The sequence below is a fragment of the Pongo pygmaeus genome, chromosome 5, assembly GCF_028885625.2.
Source record: "Pongo pygmaeus isolate AG05252 chromosome 5, NHGRI_mPonPyg2-v2.0_pri, whole genome shotgun sequence".
Classification (NCBI taxonomy): domain Eukaryota; kingdom Metazoa; phylum Chordata; class Mammalia; order Primates; family Hominidae; genus Pongo; species Pongo pygmaeus.
In genome coordinates this window covers 34936175-34949374 of record NC_072378.2, presented here as the reverse complement: position 1 = coordinate 34949374, position 13200 = coordinate 34936175, and the positions used below count along the sequence as shown (strand labels likewise).

At 52.9% G+C, this 13200-nt stretch overlaps 1 pseudogene; it reads left to right on the top strand.

The window, feature by feature from the left end:
- Positions 1 to 4895: 4895 nt before the first annotated feature.
- LOC129038200 (interferon-induced transmembrane protein 3-like) lies at positions 4896 to 9519 on the top strand (annotated as a pseudogene).
- The last annotated feature ends 3681 nt before the right edge of the window (positions 9520 to 13200 follow it).

The window sequence follows — 13200 nt, the reverse complement described above, 5'->3', positions numbered from 1 at the left end:
CCCCGAAGAGAGGGGACTGGGACGTTGGGCGTTTGGGAGGCAGAATCAAAAAAATGTGTAGCCTGTTCAGGGGTCTCTCTCCGGACCACAGCTCTTATCTGAGGCAGACCCTTGCTTTATGAATATTTCTTGGTTTGGGGTGGGAGTTGGGATACAGGGATGCAGGAAAGGAGCATCCTGGAAGAGGGTCGAGGAGATCTGATTTACTCTTAAGGAGAGGCGGCTGCACTCAGCAACGGCATGCAGTGGGCTGTCAATACACGCTTGCTGAATAAAGAAGAGACTGGGGGCCTGCCTTCTGCAGTACTGGCCTGATTTCTGGAGGTGGACACTGCCCACCCCAGCTCAAATGGCTCAGCTCAGACCCCAGATAGTGTCAGGGGCACCTGGAGAGGGGTGGGGGTCACAGATGCACCTGTGGGTGAAAATGATAGCCCAACCGGGTGTGGTGGCTCACGCCTGTAATCCCAGCACTTTGGGAGGCTGAGGCAGGTGGATCACGAGGTCAGGAGATCGAGACCATCCTGGCTAACACGGTGAAACCCCGTCTCTACTAAAAACAAAAAAATACAAAAAATTAGCTGGGCATGGTGGCGGGGGCCTGTAGTCCCAACTACTCGGGAGGCTGAGGCAGGAGAATGGCGTGAACCCGGGAGGCGGAGGTTGCAGTGAGCCAAGATTGCGCCACTGCACTCTAGCCTGGGCGACACAGCGAGACTCCGTCTCAAAAAAAAAAAAAAAAAAAAAAAAGATAGCCCAAAAACCTATGCCTGAGAACTGCTTTGACCACTGCGGTTTACCACTTCTGAGAGTGGAGTACAGGGGCCAACACATCTGCATCCAGGTGTCCACAAGGACCTGTGTAAGTACCAGGGCCAGGAATGGAGGCCAGGGCCACAGGTGGGCACCACCAACATGATATTTGCTGGTGTCGAATAGCACCCAGACCTTCCAAACACCTCCAGCTCTTGATTTCATGCTGTTTCCTTCTGTTTTTGTTTTTGTTTCTGTTTTTGAGACAGGGTCTTTCTCTGTCACCCCAGGCTGGAGTACAGTGGCATGAAACAGCTCAAATGGCTCACTGCAGCCTCGCCTGGCTCAAGCAATCCTCCCACGTAACTGGGACCACAGGCACACTCCACTACACCCAGCTAATTTTAAAAAATTTGTTGTGGAATCGGGATCTCACTATGTTGACCAGGCTAGTATTGAACTCCTTGCTTGAGGTGATCCTCCTGCCTCGGCCTCCCAAAGCACTGGGATTACAGACAGTGTGCCAATATGCCCAGCCTTCTTCACTTTTCCTCCTGCTTTCTCCCACCTCTCTCCCACACATTTCAGCTTCCTGATAGTTGCGCACACTCTAACCATGGGCCCCATGGCCATGGAGATGAAGGCTTGGGGTTGGGGATGCCTGCAGAGAGGTGGTGGGTTTGGGGGAGTTGTCAGGGGGGGTTGGGAGGGAATCTCTGTGTGCCAAACCCCTGCTGGGCCCTGTGATGTACATCATCCAGGGCTGATGAAGACACATGTCCCTGATGGGGAGACAGGACCTAGGAGATGGGAAAAGTGAGCACCAATAGGGAATCCAGGTAGGCTAAGGGTCCTGTGAGTGAGCCCCACAGCAAATATGCCAGGCAGGAGGGTCTGGGAGAGCCAGGCCTTGCTCCAGTGTTTTGGGATAGTACAGTCGCCATTCAGAGCATCCCCAAAGATGAGACAGCATTACCTTCCCCAGAGTCCCACAGTCTATGTGGACCACTCCTAGCCCAGGCTTTCTCCACAACACCTGAGCCAGCAGGGAGAGCCAAGGCACCCCAGGGGGAAAAACATCAGTGACTGGTTGGGAAACAGGAAACGACTCCAGCTGGCTCCCATCCCCAGGCTGGGCAGCTAGGGTCCAGCGGGGTCCAATCATAGTGGTAGTGGTTGGGCCTGAGGGGAAGCAACCTTGGCTCTCAGGACTGGTTTGCATGGAGCAGAGGGTAATTTGCATCTTTGAGAAGTTGCAGCTGTGGGAAGGGAGGGGGAGCTGGGAACCTTTATCCAGGCCTTCAGTCTCCTGCTTCCTTCTGGGTGAGGGAGAGGCGGGGAGCACACCCTGTTGCTAGCCAGCCCCTACTTTACTTCATGTAAGGAGCACAGCTGGGTCCCAGAGCCACTGGCTTGAGATTCAGGCTCTGTCTTGTGTAGAACGTGTAGTTTCAGAGCACAGAAGCCTCCACATACCTGCACATGCACATAGCCATTCACAAGCATGTAATCCAGCATACCTGTGCAGTTCTGTGCACTGCTCACATGGGGACATAGGCACATGCAATACATGTATGTGCATCCACATACTGACACCCAGGTGCACACTCATTACCGTTACCTTAGTTCATACGCAGACACATCACACCCACAGGGTCACATAATCTCACACCAGCCACACAGAAGCTCACACATTCACACATGGACACATTCACACTGTATAGTCATTTTAAAACTGTTTTTCCATAAGTCAGGCATAGTTTACATTCTTTCTATTCCATCTTCACAACCTCCAGAAGTAAGAATTAATTTTTCCTTGTTATTGAGGTATAATTTACATACAGTAAAGAACACAGAACAGGCTCAGTTTGATGACTTCTCTCCTATGCACGCCCTGCATAACCATTGCCCAGGTCAAGATCTAGAGTATGCCCAGAGCCCCAGCAGCTCCTGAGTGTGCCCTCCTGGTCAACAGCTCACACAAGAGGAGCTGTTATTCTGATAAGGTAAGTGCCATGGTTATTCTCATTTATTAGGTTAGCAAAACTGGTGCTCAGCCCCGTGGTCACCCAGTAAGTGGCCAGACTGAAGCTCTCTGACTTCAGACCACTACATAACATAAATATCCAGTAACATATGTGTGCACACCTCACAGTAATAGAGGGCCATGATCACAAAGGCTTGGAAAAGCAGCCTTTGTTTTTTCTACAAAGAAAGCAGCAGAAAAAATTTAAGCTTTGTAGAGTGTTGTGAACCTTGGAATCAAAACACAGGTTCCATTCTGTGATATGAAACAGCACATCACAAAGCATTTTCACACAAGGCTTGTTTCTAATTTTTAGAGCGGGATATTCGATTTTTTCTTATAGGCCTCACTCCTGAGCAAAGATGTCTTGCTAGTTCCTCTCTAGGCAGATTTTCTTTCAGAATTCATAGCTACTTTTGAGTATTTGACAATGAATAGACACCTAACAGCAGCACATATTTTGTCAACCGTGCCCTTCTGAGGGTGTGTATTGGTTCATAAAAGATCAGCAAAGTCTGTGAGCTCAGGGGTTGCAGCTCCTGTCCTGGGGCAGCGGGTACGGGACACGATGGGCACACAGAGCACAGTGTGTCCACGGGGATGGGTTATGCGTTCAAGGACACTTCTGTACTAGAAGAAGCCACTCAAGCATTTTCATTGTGCCCTTCACCTGTGGTAACACTATTGGCGAAGGTTGATACTAATTTATTTGTTCTGTTAATAAATATATATTGCGGACTTAACCTACCTTGTGCCCAGCAGTGCCCTAGGTGCTGGGGATACAGCAGTGAAACAGACAAAAACAAAAATCCCTGCAGCATGGAGCTGATGTTCAGTAAAACATATGGTAAATCAGGTGATGAAAGATGATAGGGAGAAAGAAGAGAAGATAAGAAAAGGGGAGTTGGGAGTGCAACTTTAATCATTTATTTTACCTTTTTAAAAAATAGAGTCGGGCTGGTCGTGGTGGCTTATGCCTGTAATCCCAGGACTTTGGAAGGCTGAGGTGGCCAGATCATTTGAGGTCAAGAGTTCAAGACCAGCCTGGCCAACATGGTGAAACCCCGTCTCTACTAAAAATACAAAAATTAGCTGAGCGTGATGGCATGCACTGGTAATTCCAGCTACTCGGGAGGCTGAGGCAGGAGAATCGCTTGAACCTGGGAGGCGGAGGTTGCAGTGAGCCAAGATCATACCACTGCACTCCAGCCTGGGCATTAGAGTGAGACTCCATCTCAAAAAATAATAGAATTTAAAAAATAAAAACAGAGTTGGGGTCTCACTTTGTTGGCCAGATTGCTCTTGAACTCTTAGCCTCAAGCAATCCTCCCACCTTGGTTTCCCAAAGTGCTGAGATTACAGGAGTGAGCCACCACATCTGGCTGGGAGTGCAACTTTAAATGAGAGGTCAGGGAGGTCCTCACTGAGAAGGTGATGTTTGAGGTGGTGTCTGAAGCAGCCGAGGGTAGTGATCATCATGGATATCTGGGAGAAGAGTATTTCAGGCAAGAAGAACAGCCAAAACAAAGCAAAAAAACAGGTGTGCATTGTATTCAGATGCCAACTATGGATTTTGTACAGATTCTGGCACCTGTCCTGCCTTTAGTGCTGTGTGACTTTGAAGGAGCCACTCATCCTCTCTGGGCCGTCTCTTCACCCACATGATATGAGGTTTAGATAAAGAGCTGCCCTGTCCACCTGAGCCCTCTCTGTCCTCGCAGGCCCGTCCTTACCAGCGGGGGGAGTCTCTGTGGCCATCCCTCCCCAGAGGTGGGGAGCCACAGACCACCTCTGTGGTCTGGTCACAGGGCCTAACAGTTTCACAGCAATGCCTCTGGCCTGGTCACCCTCACCCCAGGGCCGCCACAGCATCAGTCCAGGGCACTAACCCAAGGGTGGCAATAGGGGAAACTCTGGCATGGTTTATGGACATTTGAGCATTTTCTTTTTTCTTTTCTTTCTTTTTTTTTTTTTTTTTTTTGAGCTGGAGTCTTGCTTTGTCACCCAAGCTGGAGTGCAGTGGCATGATCTCGGCTCACTGCAACCTCCACCTCCTGGGTTCAAGTGATTCTCCTGCCTCAGTCTCCCAAGTAGCTGGGATTACAGGCATGCGCCACCACACCCAGCTAATTTTTTGTATTTTTAGTAGAGACCACATTTTGCCATGTTGGCCAGGCTGGTCTTGAACTCCTGACCTCAGGTGATCCACCTGCCTCGGCCTGCCAAAGTGCTGGGATTACAGGTGTGAGCCACCATACCCAGCCAAGCATTTTCAAATATTGGCTGTGTGTACTTGGGAGGATAAGTAACATTACTGGAGATCTGATTGTGCCTCGTATGTTACATGTTCATCTGCAAATTTATTTTTGAGGGAAATAGTGGATGAGAGCTGAGTCTGGGGTCCCTCCACCCTTCCTGGACACTCAAGTGGGAGGCCTGTGTCATCTCTGGAGGACCTCTCTCCTAAGTACTCCCGACCTCCTCTTAGGGTTGGCTCCATATCTCGGCCACTTCCCTTCCCTTTGTTCACTTTGCTTCTGAGAAGCCTCCCTTAAAGAGAAATAGTCACCTAAGGCCATCTTAGCAAAGGAGAGGGCAAAGAAGGAGATACTGACAGACCCTCTTTTTTTTTTGTTTTTTTTTTTTTTGAGACGGAGCCTTGCTCTGTCACCCAGGCTAGAGTGCAGTGGCGCTATCTCCACTCACTGCCAGCTCCGCCTCCCGGGTTCATGCCATTCTCCTGTCTCAGCCTCCTGAATACCTGGGACTACAGGCACCCGCCAACATGCCTGGCTAACTTTTTGTATTTTTAGTAGAGACGGGGTTTCACCATGTTAGCCAGGATGGTCTCAATTTCCTGACCTCATGATCTGCCCACCTCGGCCTCCCAAAGTGCTGGGATTACAGGCGTGAGCCACCGTGCCCGGCCTGATAGACCCTCTTGAATCACTTGGGAATTGCATTCAGCTGCAAGTAGCATGGTCCTGAGCAATAGTGGCTTAGACAAGATAGGGATTTATTTTTCCTTCATTAGATGTAAAGTCTGAGGGTATGTACAGGGCTGGCTTCCATCCTTAAGACAGCTACTGCAGCTCCAGACATCACATCCCCATTCCAGACACAGAGGAAAGACTGAATCAGCCCCATTTATAAGGAACTGTCTTAGAATCCCCACCTGATGACTTTCATGTATATCCCATGGGCCAGAACTTGGCTATTTGTTCCTTCTATCTGCAAGAAATGCTGTCATTATTATATCCATAAAAGGAGGCCGGCTGTGGTGGCTGACACCTGTAATCCTAGCATTTGGGAGGCTGAGGAGGAAGGATAACTGGAATCCAGGAGTTTGAGACCAGCCTGGGCAACATAGCAAGACCTCATCCCTAATAAAAATTTAGAAATTAGCTGGATGGGATGACACATGCCTATAGTACCAGCTACTCAGGAGGCTGAGGCAGGAGGCTCACTGGAGCCCAGGAATTAGAGGCTGCAGTGAGCCATGATGGTGCCACTGCACTCCAGCCTGGGTAATGGAGCAAGACCCCATTTCTAAAAAAATAAATAATTTAAAAAAATAGAAGAAAACAGATACTGGGGAAGCAACTAGCACTCTCTTCCCTACACATGCCCTGTACTCTTCCATCTCTGATCTTAAAAACTGCATGCTGGACAAATGCCAGGAAGAGGAAACTTGAGAAAACGAAACTACTGGGGAAAGGGAGGGCCCACTGAGAACCATCCTAGTAACCCGACCACCGCTGGTCTTCGCCGGACACCATGAACCACACTGTCCAAACCTTCTTCTCTCCTGTCAACAGCGGCCATCCCCCCAACTATGAGATGCTCAAGGAGGAGCACGAGGTGGCTGTGCTGAGGGCGCCCCACAACCCTGCTCCCCCCGACGTCCACCGTGATCCACATCCGCAGCGAGACCCCCGTGCCCAACCATGTCGTCTGGTCCCTGTTCAACACCCTCTTTGTGAACCCCTGCTGCCTGGGCTTCATAGCATTTGCTTACTCCATGAAGTCTAGGGACAGGAAGATGGTTGGCGACCTGACTGGGGCCCAGGCCTATGCCTCCACCACCAAGTGCCTGAACATCTGAGCCCTGGTTGTGGACATCCTCGTGACCATTCTGCTCATCGTCATCCGGGTGTTGATCTTCCAAGCCTATCAATAGATCAGGAGGCATCATCCAGGCCAGGAGCTCTGCCCATGATGTGAATCCCACGTACTCCACCTTCCATTCCTCGCCCTGCCCCCGGAGCCCAGTCCTGTATCAGCCCTTTATCTTCACACACTTTTCTACAATGGCATTCAATAAAGTGCACGTGTTTCTGGTGGAAAAAAAAAAAAAAACTGCATGCTGGCCGGGTGCAGTGGCTCATGCCTGTAATCCCAGCACTTTGGGAGGCCGAGGTGAGTGGATCACCTGAGGTTGGGAGTTCACATCCAGCCTGACCAACATGGAGAAACCCCATCTCTACTAAAAATACAAAATTAGCCGGGCATGGTGGTGCATGCCTGTAATCCCAGCTACTCGGGAGGATGAGGTAGAATAGCTTGAACCCAGGAGGCGGAGGTTGCAATGAGCTGAGATTGCACCATTGCACTCCAGCCTGGGTGACAGAGCAAGACTCGGTCTCAAAAAAACAAGCAAAAATAAAACTCATGCTGTTTTCTCCACCTCTGGGGCCCTCTACCCTCACCGCACCCCAGCTAGATAAGGAGCCCACAGCTCATTATCTAACCTGCTGGGATTGCCAGTAACAAACTCCCCAGGGTTGCTCAGGTGAAAGGAGAAGATTGGAGAACTCAGAACACCAACCTATGGTATCCCCCAGAGGGGGGCGGAGGGGTGAGGCCTTGCCACGGCCCCCACTCTCCCTACTCAGCAGGGACCGGAAGCAGGTATGGATTCTCTAGGAAGCTGATTTGAGGGGTAGTGCTGCCCACAGCTGGAGACAACAGTGAACAAGCCAGGCCCAGTCCCTGCCCCCAAGGTGCTGATATTCTGATGGGGGACAGACAGGCATTGCACAGACCAAACCTGAAGATCCTTTCAGGCTCTTGGTGCCAGGAAGATGAACAGCTTAGCATGGAAGAGATAAAGCAGGTGGCTAGGGAGCACCAGGTGTGCAGTCAGCACTCGGGAAATGTGTATTGAAGGTAGCCCTCAGGAAAGGGGCCCGGAAACTCAGGGCTGTAGACCCTCAAGGGGCAGGGGAGGACCCCTCAGATCACAGCTCAGATGGAACACTCCAGATGTCAGGGACTGAGGCCCTCAGCCTGGGGCCAGGCCCAAGCCTGGAGAAGGGAGGAGAGATCCCAGGGTGTGGGGGAGTCCTGCCCTAGTACCGGGATTGCTCAGAGGAGCTGCTGGGTCCAGAGACCCAGCAAATGCCAAGGGTCCAGGACTGTGGCCCCCTTCACAGTTTTCCCTAGTGGGCTGGGCTGTGGGTGTGCAGATGAGTGGTAAACTCCAAGATCTACTGGGGAAGGCAGGCAGGGCCCCCCGCACCCCAACATTCCATGCCCGGGACAGGTCCTCCCGGCAGCTGTCTGGGCTTAGAGGGAAACCAGCCCTAAACCCAAACTGATTATGTGGGACGAGCAGCCCTTTCACCACCAGGGCACAGCCACTATGCCCTGAACATCCTTCTTGGTGGAGAAAGACGCTCAGCGTGCTGAGGAAGGAAGGACACTGGCCGGCTCCCCGAATTCTCTCCTTCTGCAAGTCCTGCAGCTCCCGACCTTGTCTCTGGACACAGTACCTCTGAGGCCCTTAAGAAGATGGAATGAACTCAGTGTTGAAGGTGTTGATGCTGTTATTACGTATTAATGCCTCACCTGCACAGGCCATGCGTGTTCTCAGGCAGGAGCTCCCTAGAGCTTCACACAGACAGTCTATAGAGAATGTTTATCACCACCTGACCCTTGAGAAGACTGAGACTCAGAGACGGGAGGTAACTTGCTCAACCCCCTGTCCCTGCCCCTGGACAGGGGCAGTGGCTGCGGGGGCTGGGGTTGGATCCTGCAGCCAAGGGTCATCAATGTCGGTTGAGGACTTTGTCCTGTGGCAGCAGTGAGTGCTGTAGGGGTATCATATACATCCCCATGATAAAAACCAGCAGCCCTCTCTCACACCCTCACGTCCGTCCCTGGGACTGCTGTCTATCCTTCTGAGAGTGTGCACAAATACAATCTCCACTTTTCTCTCATTTGTCCAGAAGGAGTAGTATATTATCTCCCATTTACAGTACAGGAAATGGAGTGCCAAGGAGGTTGAGACCCTGCTCCAGGTTTCAGGGTGTCTGGGCTAGGTCCTTTGACCCAGACCTGCCGTTTGCCCCCAGCACCCATGTATGGCAGTGCTGAGAGGTGGGTAGGACATAGGCTGTAATGTCACTTATACTTGGCCTGAGTTCATACCTGCTGGCCAGGTATGAACTTGGGCAGTTTGCTGATCTGCTGGGCCTCAGTGTTCTTACCCATGAAATGGAGCTACTTCCTGCTTCACAGGGTCACACTATGCTGGACTCAGGCTCACTGAAGCCCCCGCCCTCCTCGGGGCCAAGCAACAGCTTGGGGGTGGGGGGGCAGCTCCCCACTGTGCCTGGTGCCCCCTTCCCTGTCCTGGCCCTATGCCAGCTAGGCCCGCCCAGGCCTCATCTTCCAGATGGCACCATAAAGCCATCCCCGAACCTGGCCTACCCGTGAACAAACAGCCCCTCCCAGGAGGCCACACCCTGCTGGAGACCACAGCAGCACGTTCCCCTTGAAGGATGCCTCATGCCTGGGGACAGGTGTGAGGGGCAGCAGTTTAGAGTGGGCTCCTCCTTTCTGGGAAGGGGGAGGGAAGCCAGTCTGGGCAGGGAGCTGGGAGAGCTGGGAGGTCTTGAGACCTCGGCCACCTTCTCGCCTTTCTCTTCCTCATCTTCCTTCCTCTCTCTTTTTTTTTTTTCCGAGACGGAGTCTCTCTCTCTCGCCCAGGCTGGAGTGCAGTGGTGCGATCTTGGCTCACTGCAAGCTCTGCCTCCTGGGTTCATGCCATTCTCCTGCCTCAGCCTCCCGAGTAGCTGGGACTACAGCCGCCTGCCACCGCGCCCAGCTAATTTTTTTGTATTTTTTAGTAGAGACGGGGTTTCACCATGGTCTCAATCTCCTGACCTCGTGATCCACCCGCCTCGGCCTCCCAAAGTGCTGGGATAACAGGCGTGAGCCACCGCGCCTGGCCTCCTTCCTCTCTCTCCTTTCAGTTCTCTGGTCCTCCTCCTCTTCTGGAGAGGCAAATTGACCCACTTCCAATCAGCTGTGCGACCTCTGAGCTTGAGTTTTTCCCTCTGAAATGGGATAAGCACTCGGCAGCCCCTTCCTTGGCTGGCTGTGAGGACTGAAAGGATGCTTTGGGAGGCCCCAGCTGAAGGGTGGCCTTCTGTCCTCTCACTGCCTCCCGCTACTGTGTGAGTGAGGGGGCTAATCCTTCCTGGGGTGGGCAAGGGCAGGAAGCCTGGAGGGTCCATGTCCCCTCCTCTTGGCTTGCCAGGAACTCACTTGTCCCTTCAGCCAGATACCCCTTACCCTTCTTTTCTGAGGGCCCTGCAGGATGGAGCTTGGGCCTCAGCTTTCCCATCTGTGCAATGGGAACAACAGGGTTGGTGAGGGGGTTGGAGGTGGGCTGGGTACAGTGCCTGCCCCCTGTGTGGTAGGACCTGCAGCGGATCAAAAGCCTGTCCCAGGAGACCTGTGCCTCAGCCTGACCACCCCCTGCCCACACCTCAGTCCCAGGGACTCGGGCTTTCTTCTCCCTTTGTGTTCTCCTTTCCTCTGGTGTGGAGGGTCTGTCCTGTACAAGTTCCCTCCTGTCTGCTGTTGCTTTCCTTTGTTTCGTGTGGGTTGGGAGAGAGTCGAGCACGTGGTTCCCCACTCTGCTTTTGTGCTGTGCCACCCAAGAGGTAACAGAAACGCCCCTTTGCCTCAGTTTCCTCACCTGTAAAGTGAGGGAGCATCCACCACCTGGGATCGATGTGAGGTTGATGTTCACCTAGAGAGAATGGGGCCTCCCAGAAGGCAGGGCTCATGCTCCTTGGAGGAGCCCAGAAAAGCTTGCTGATGGAGCAGTGCAGAGGAGATGGCTGCTGCAACTCAGGATACACTCGTGCAGCCCCGTCGTGGGAAAAGGCTGACCCAGGGAAAGACGGCGCCGAGAGGCCCCAGATCCCAGCCAGGTGGAGCAGCTCTGGCGGGTGTGTGGGTGACTGGCAGAGTGAGAGGCAGCCCTTTCTGAAACCTCCCTCCTGCTGTGGGGGCTGAAGGACAAGCCAGCCATGGTCTCTACTAGGCCAGGGGGCCGCCTACCCTGGGAGAGGCAGGGGCATGGAGATTTTGGCCCCTCATTCTGCCCACTCACCTGTTCTCTGGGGGCCTTCGCTGCCCATTTACCTTCTCTGGATCTCAGTTTCCTCATCGGTAAGTGAGAAATGAGACCTCCCTCACAACGGTGTGTGCAGATGAAATGAGACAACGTATGTAAAGAGCCTGTCCAGCCTGCCCGATGTGACAGTGCTGCTGGGGACAGTGATAGACAGTAGATTGTGAGGGGCAGGTGGGGGCTTTCCTATAGTGGGAGGCACCTGTGTGCATGTGCTGGGAGCGCCAACCAGGGACCTAGTGACAGACTGTCTAACACAGCCTCTTGGCCTTTAGAAGACCAGGCTGACACCGAAGAGGGAAAGGAGCTTGAGGTTGCACAGCAAGTTGGAGGCAGAGCTGGGGCCAGAGCCAGGTTTTGACCCCTCTGGGGTAGGCTTTTGGACTGCGAGGTCTCCAGCCCTACCACACTCTGATCCCCAGACTTCCCACCCATTCTGGCCCCAAATGCTGTAGGACGCCTGGTCAAGCAGGCCAATCAGTTCTGCTACTGCACAGCCCCTGCCCTGCCTCCATTTTTCTGTCTCTAAATGGGTCGTACAGCCAGGCGCAGTGGCTCATGCCTGTGATCCCAGCACTTTTGGAGGCCGAGGTGGATGGATCACGAGGTCAGGAGTTCAAGACCAGCCTGGCCAACATCCCTGTCTCTACTAAAAATACAAAAATTAGCTGGGCGTGGTGGTGCACCTGTAATCCCAGCTACTCGAAGGCTGAGGCAGAGATTCCAGTGAGCTGAGATCGCGCCACTGCACTCCGGCCTGGGTGACAGAGCAAGACTCCGTCTCAAAAAAAAAAGTGTTGTTGTGAGAACTCGGCAGGCTATACAAGGCCTCCCCAGCCCTCACAGCACTCACTATGTGTTCTCTGCTGTCCACGTGTTCGTGCAAAGATTGATCTTCAACCTAAGAGGTCAGCACTGTTGTTGTCTCCATGCCTGAGGAAACTGAGCCTGGGGAGATGAAGGGGCTCTCCTGAGGTCACAGAAGTTGTTTGTCCACCCCGCCTCATTCATGTATGTGCCTCACAGGTGAGAAACGCTGCACAGAACGCTCAGCACATGCTTGTTTCCCTCCCCTTCCTCGCACCTCTCCAAGACTTGGCCCAGTCTTTACAGCCCGGCTCCCAGCCTCCCAGCCTCTCAGACCCCCACCGTGGCCCCTCTTCCCACTCCTGGAGTTCTTCCTGTCTATCCCTGTCCCTGTTTCCCTGACACTTGCCGGGTGCCAGGTGCTGTTCTCAGCTCCCTAGTCAGACCGTGAGCTCCCAAGGTCACGGTGGCTCATACCTGCAGTCCCAGCTACTTGGGAGGCTGATGCAGGAGTTCAAAACCAGCCTGGGCAATGTAGCACGACCCCAACTCCACCAAACAAAAAAAACAATTTTTTTTTAACTAGCCATGTATGTGTGTACCCATGGTCCTGGTTACTTGGGAGGCTGAGGTGGGAGGATCGTTAGATCGCTTGAGTTGGAGGCTGCAGTGAGCTATGATCGCACCCCTGAACTCCAGCCTGGGTGGCTGAGTGAGACCCGAGCTCAAAAATAAATAAATAAATAAAAGGAAGTAACGAATGACTATGTGAGTGAGGGAGCGAGGGGGTGAAGGAGGAGGGTGGCGTGGTGTGTGAGGTTTCTTCACCTGCCGGTAGCGACACCTGGGAGGTTTGTGAGTGACACCCGAGATGCTGGGCAGGTCCTGCTTCCTGCAGCTGCTGCCAACTGCGTCCCAGACTGGGCGCGGGGATCCTGGCTTCTCTGACATGACGCAAAAGCTGTGTCAAGAGGGCAGAAGAGTTTAAGGGTCACCAGCCGGCGGGGGCTGGTGGGGGCAGCTTCTGAGGTCACGCAGGGCTGCTGGGTCAAATGAAGGGCACAGATGGCAAGAGATCTCCAAAAGTGGAGAAAATGTCTGGACAGAACAACCTTCCTGGGATCAGCTGACCCTGGGACCCCTCATTCAAGTTGGCTCCTGTATGGGCAGGACAGAGTCATGG